Source organism: Triticum aestivum, chromosome 5D (assembly GCF_018294505.1).
Source record: "Triticum aestivum cultivar Chinese Spring chromosome 5D, IWGSC CS RefSeq v2.1, whole genome shotgun sequence".
Lineage (NCBI taxonomy): Eukaryota > Viridiplantae > Streptophyta > Magnoliopsida > Poales > Poaceae > Triticum > Triticum aestivum.
In genome coordinates this window covers 536,972,420-536,979,309 of record NC_057808.1, presented here as the reverse complement: position 1 = coordinate 536,979,309, position 6,890 = coordinate 536,972,420, and the positions used below count along the sequence as shown (strand labels likewise).

General features: G+C 41.6%; 1 long non-coding RNA gene across 1 annotated transcript in view; it reads right to left on the bottom strand.

Annotated features, from left to right (window-relative positions):
• Window positions 1-217: 217 nt before the first annotated feature.
• Window positions 218-6,890, bottom strand: part of LOC123126060 (uncharacterized) — a 14,136-nt gene continuing 7,463 nt past the window's right edge. The window contains exon 3 of the long non-coding RNA XR_006461548.1: window positions 218-533. This is a non-coding gene — a long non-coding RNA (uncharacterized lncRNA). The remainder of the gene's footprint in view (window positions 534-6,890) is intronic.

Below are 6,890 nucleotides of genomic sequence, written 5' to 3'. Positions count from 1 at the left end.
GATATGAAGCCATGGATCCTCAGGCAGTTTAATAGTTAGGCATCCCTTGATTATGTGCTCCGTCCTCCGGTAGCTCAGAGGATTTATTTTTTAGAAAAAGAGAGGCATTCCTCTTTGATTTCATATGACGATGAAACCATATAATCTTAAGCATCTATAAACAATATGCACAACGTACGAAGTTACGAGCATAATAAGATTCAAACTAAGGTTCTATTACAGACCCGAATAGCAAGGGCCAAAATAAGGTTAAGCACATGCCAAGAGCAACAGACATCAACCATTTTTTGTAGGGACCAACACAAAAGGAACACTAGGACAAAGCAACTTAGAGCCAACAAAACAACCAACAGCCAACTTCAACAACCAGCAGCACAAAAGGCCCATCGAACTTCACTTCTGCGTCTCTGGAATTAGACACCAAGTCGAGGGACTCTAGGTCTCCATCCCTGCGAAGAGCGAAACACTTCACTTGCCACCTGCTCGACTAGTCTTGCTCCCAGCATCAACATTTTTGCCTTTGCGTCCTTTATCTACAGAATGGACCCATCAGAGATCCAATTACCCATTAGTTTCACCAGCACAATCGGATCATAAATTTTCTTTCTATTAGAAATCACATCATTTCTACACTTCCAGAGAGACCAAAATAGAGCCGAGACCTCGACAAGAACAAGTTTTTTGCCAGGTTTCCGATATGTCTTGATCTATTTGTCAAAGAAATCATTAGATTTACATGGGTAGAATTCAAATCAGAAGAACTCTGAAGTAGGCTCCAAATCAGCCTAGCAGCGGAACAGGAGAAACACTACTAGAAAAAGGCTGTTAGTGGCGCATCAGTTTTTGCTATTAATGGCGCACTATAGGCGCGCCACTATTAACACACCACTAGTAACTAATAGTAATGGCCACATAGAAGTGCGCCATTACTAACAAATTTTTTTCTTTTTTTTTCAGAATTGTTTTTCGTTTTTTCTTAATCTCGGGTCACTATGGCTTAATCTCGGGTCAATATGCTTAATCTCAAGTCAAATCGCACTCCGTGGTCAAAATTTCCGGAAGGTCACCCATCCTCACACTACTCCAGCCCGAGCACGCTTAACTTCTCAGTTCTATCCAACCCCAGCACCAGCTCACTTAACAGGCACTTGTTGATATATCTATCATATCAATCCTATTAAACCTTGTTGATGTCTAGGACTTTGTTCATGTTCATGAGTGTGATGAAATTTTGAAAAAATATTTCAAACTTTCCGGTCATATTACGTATCATATTTTAAACATTATTTCCAAAAAAAATTCTAAACCAATTTTTTTCTGATACTAGTGGCGCACCTAGCAAATGGTGCGCCATTACTAAGTTTGAAATTTTTTCCATTCCCCCCTCTAGATCTTAAAAGCCACATATCTTTTATTTTGTTAGGTTTTTGGGGATTCTAAAAATCTTTAACGGGGTTCCCCCCGTTGAATTCGGATGTAACTTTTCGAGTAAATGATTTTTCATATAATCCGAGTTCGTATGCAAAAGTTATGCCCATTTTACTAAATTCCAAAGAGATTTTGTAAATAAAGTCGAAATTCATATTTGTAAATTTTCCCAACAACTAGACCACATATCACATGGGAAACTTATTTTGTTTTATTTTTTTGACATTTCCATCATTTTCTTTTATTTTTTAAACTGAAAAAGCGGTCCAAGGGGGGGGTGCATTTAGTAATGGCGCACCTTCACAAAGTGCGCCATTACTATCTGTATGACTTGATCAAACCTTGGTCAAAGTTAGTAATGACGCACTTTGTATAGGTGCGCCATTACTAAGTTTGACATAGTAATTACTAAGTTTGTCATTACTAAGTGCATCACTACTAAGTTTGACCAAGGTTTGACCCAGTCATACACATAGTTATGGCGCACTTTGTAAAGGTGCGCCATTACTATGTCAACTTAGTAATGGTGCACCTATACAAAGTGCGCCATTAATATGTGTATGACTAGGTCAAACCTTGGTCAAACTTAGTAAATGGCGCACTTTTCACCTGGTGCGCCATTACTGTTTTGGTTACTAATGGCACAGCTACACATGGTGCGCCATTACTGTTTTGGTTACTAATGGCACAGCTACACATGGTGCGCCATTACTATTTAGTAATGACGCACCACATGTATAGTGCGCCATTAGTGTCCATGTTGGCTATAGCTGTTTTTCTAGTAGTGAAAGAAGGTGGTCAATGCTTTCATCTTGCCCACAGAAACACAACTTTATCTCCTTTCTATCCTTGTTTAAGAAGATTATATCTAGTTAATATACTATTTCTATTAACCAGTCAAAGGAAGACTTTAATTTTAGCAGGAATCTTGATTTTCCATAATAATTTATACGGGAAACCAGAATTATTCTTAAAAAGAATCATATAAAGAGACTTGACTAAAAATTTCCTGTCAGCAGACATCATCCACAGAGTTTGATCTTTTCCCCCATGAATGATGACTTCTTCACACCCTCTTTCAAGCTATTCTGTAATTCTAAGATTGCCCATATAAAGTTCTTCTAAAAGAAAATTTGTGCGTCCCATTTTCTATAGCTTCAGCAACAAAAATGTTGTGATCAAAGCAAGTTAAGTACTATTCCGACTCAGAGGATACAAGAGCTTTAAACAAACAATGCTCCATAAGATTGTACATATAATTTGGACTCACTCTCAGATTGGACAATACCCAATCTCGGGACGTCAATGCCACAGATGGCCTCGGCCTCGCCGGCAAGGGCTTGGACGTGACATCGACAGAGGCAAGGCATGAGGTGCTGGAGGCGTGGGATGAAAGGAGAAGGGTGAGAGAGACAAATCGTGTCTGAGGAGACAAAACCGTTCTGACGAAGAAGAGACACATTTGGACATATCTTTTAGATCAAACAGACGACAGAATTGACCGGCGGAAAATATGATTTCAGGCATTTGACGAATAGGTTGCACCTTTCTTCTTTTTAAAGAATAAAACACCACTCCCTTCGGTCCATATTACTTGTGTTGTTTTAGTACAGCTTTAGTAGTAATATGGACCGGAGGGATTATTAGACTTCCGACCTCTACATTAAGAAGACACACCTACCCAACACACAAAACTTATTATTACTTTGTAAAGTCAGCGCTAATGTTTCATTCTTGACAAGCTAAGTAGAGCCAACTTTGTCTAGTTCAAATGCCATGTTGCATTGTACATGCTAGTACCTCCTTGATAAAAACATTACGATGATACTTAGCAAAAGAACACTACGAACCGGTACTACCTCCATGTTCAAATGCACGTGATTTTAGGATTTGAAAGGTAAAATATTATTAAGTTTCACCATACTTTAGAATGTCTTTTGCCAACACTGATAGACAATTTGGTATTTTAAGTTCATTATTTTTATTTGAAGCGACCATATATATATGGATCATATCGATTCTCTTCTCCCACTGCCCCCCATGCGCAAGAATCCTCGGCCTCAAGCCCATACCTTTGTGGTTAAATAGCTCTTTGCAAGAAAATTTTCAACTGTCAAACTGTTTAAAGAGATTAATCCACTTCGTGTTGCAATGCTCTGTTATTTTGTATTTAGATGTAACCATTTTGGTGCGACTCAACTCTACCAGATTCATCACTTGTTCCACACTCCAGTAACAAGATGTCGTATGTGTTGGCGTGATGAACCATTGAGCGCCACGAACCAATCTCCTCCAATCACCATTCCATATCACTGACAAGAAGAAACATATCATGTGGTTTATTTCTTGAGATGTCATAAGAGCATGACATACACGGCAACGATAGTGGGTGCGACAGTCATCCGAAAAAGAAGAGGTGATGCTAGAAAGTAAGATGGAGGGCTGGGCGCCAATCTAAACGAAGTGGTCCACATTGTAACTTTAGTATTTCGTTGGTAATTATTGGTGCCTCTATGCACATGCTATGGATTTCAAATATTTATTGGCTGGAGAGACAACAAATAATGCATGATAAAACGGACAATTTCATGACAATGAAGTAAAATGAGGAACGAGTTATTCATCTTTTGCTTAAGAAAATCTAGTTTGCTCATTATAAAGGAATGGGGTGCTAGCATTGACATTAAATTACGAGTCCTTACTCGATCAATAGCTCTGAGAGGAAGATGTGCGCTTCGCTATGCCACCTAACATTAAGTACTGCTGTCGATGGGGCAAATCTAAGGGGCAGGCTTGAACAAGCTCAAGCTTGCCCTCAAAAGTTGCATTTTTCTCTATAGTATGTATCACCATGGATTTGAATGGAGAGAACACTTTGCGGGTAATGAGATGCTCAAACAAAACTTGTGTGTAATAAATTACGAAACAAACAATTTGGATATGGATTCAACACACTTCCTCTCGTCCATAGAGAAAATGAGTGTTTCATCTAGACATGGACGGACGGGCATACGTTTCTCCTATAGCGAGGACGAGGTACCAGTCGACTAAGTGCAGGCAGTGGGTCAGCATCGGAGGTGTGGACAAGACGGAAAGGTGCCCTCGACGCGGCACACACCTCATGTGCCGCCGGTGCCTTACCGGTTGTTTCCTCCATTGACATCCCCACATGCCAGACCGACCAATCGATAGTGAAGTGTGCAATGGTGGCTTGAATCGCCGCAAGGTAGGGCATAACACACATGTATGTATGAGTGATAAAGCATTTTGTGCTTGTGAAATAGGGGTGGGAGGGTGAGGACAGATTTTTGTTGTTGTAACTTCTTTTCCATCTAGTGGAGTGGGGAGGGGAAGAGATCGAGAGTGGGGGTGGTTCCGAGGAGGAAGAAGAGGTGGAGCCAAAAAGAGATGGGATTGAGTATGCAGATGCACGCACGTCGTGTCACCAGCTAGGTTTGTTATCGTACCATGCATCATTGTAAAGGAGTTCCGGTTTTTGAAACGAGAAACAAAAAGCCCTCGCATCACATCTACACCAAAATTCGAGATTTGGACGACAAAGCCACCATGCTCGCTACTTCCCGGGCCACATATATTGTTGTGACTTTAAAACGCAGTTCTTCGACGTCCTCCTCTTTATGGGCTACCAGGGCGATGCACCGAGCTACTACTACTCCTGTTCTTTCTGGCAGCGTGGCACATGATGTTGGGAATGGAAGTTGCTATAGCGTCTTGTTCCAGTGCACACCATGTAAATAGTCAAAGCAGCAGATAACGCTACTTCTTCCTCAGTACAACGTATGTAGTGAGAATTTGGCGTACATTATAGGTGGACAACCCAGCTAGTGGATGGTGAACATTTGACTGAGCAGACCCATCTGGATGCAATGGATACACATCGGGAAAATGTGCATGCTTTTGTTCTTAACATCAATGGATGATTCCCGGTGCCTGCTATGCCATTTTATCAAACTCAAATATTTATTGTGCGGAGACACAACAAATGATGAACAAGTAAGATTGGGAAATTTGAAGACAAAGAAGTGAAATGAGGAACATGCTATTCATGTTTTTTTGGGGAAGCCTACCTTTATCCTTATAAAGGACTTGGGTGGTAGCGTCTACATGAAGTTATGTGTCCTTCGGTAGGTCAATAGTCGAGTATCCCTTGATTACCTGCCTTGTCCTCTGGTAGTTAAGAGGCTAAACTTTTATACAAAGGATGGATTTCCTGAGCCTTTTCTATTTGAGAAGGGTGAACCTCATTGAATTTCTAAGTTATGTATTGTAGTGATACATCTAGCAGTGTACAACTTATTGTTACAAAGATCATGTAAATAAAGCATTGGTGGTTAATGTTTCATCGTTCAACAAGCTAAGTAGAGCCAATGTTGCCCGGTCCAAATGTTATGTTGCGTTATACATACTAATGCCTTCTTGAGAAAAGAAATCACGACAAATACTTCGCAAAAGGACATTACCAACTACTACCCCTTTCGAGGGCAAATCCACGTGACTTTAGGATCTGAAAGGTCAAGAAATATTAAGTTCCACCTCTGCTATAAGATTTACTTTGCCAACATTGATAGATGAAACTGACATCTTTTTTCCACAATAGAAAACTTCTGCATTGGGTCAGGAGCTTGCATACGAGGCATATCAATAAACCTATCAACATTGCATTATATTCTTTGCAAGCAATTTGACAAATACTTGAACTCCATGGAACAATCACCTGTAAATTCAATTGTAGATGTAAAGGAAGAGGGATGTTCTCTGCTCTTCTTTTGTAGGCCTATCAAATTGGAAGTTTGAACCCATCAAAGAATCACCACTTGAGTTGACAACAAAACAAAACCTATGCATACCTTGTACGGAGGTGACCGGACGGGCGGTTCATTTAGCAGATGCACATCGCCGAATCCATGCTCCACCTAGCGAGCACCAGGAGATGGGAGATGGCAGTGCGGTTCCGCCGATGGCTGGCCGCTCTCACCATGCCCATTCCCCAAGGCCTCCTCCTACCTCCATGGGCTTGGTCGGCCTGCTCGACCACCCGCAAGTGCAGGATCCGCCACGATGGCGCTGCAAATGGTAGATGCGGGCGTCGAGACCTGATTATGGAAGGGTTGGATTCGTAGACACTAGTAGAAAACATGGCTTTGGTCACAGGGCAGTATTCACATTAGTCCCGGTTCAGTCACGAACCGGGACTAATGTGCGCATTCGTCCCGGTTCGTGCGGCTAAGGCATTAGTCCCGGTTCACCTGGGCCCTTTAGTCCCGGTTGGTGCCACGAACCGGGACTAAAGGGTGCGATGCCCATTAGTCCCGGTTGGTGGCACCAACCGGGAGTAAAGGTTAGACCTTTAGTCCCGGTTGGTGCCACCAACCGGTACTAATGGGCTTTGAGGCATTAGTACCGGTTCATGGCACGAACCGGTACTAAAGGTCCCATTTTCA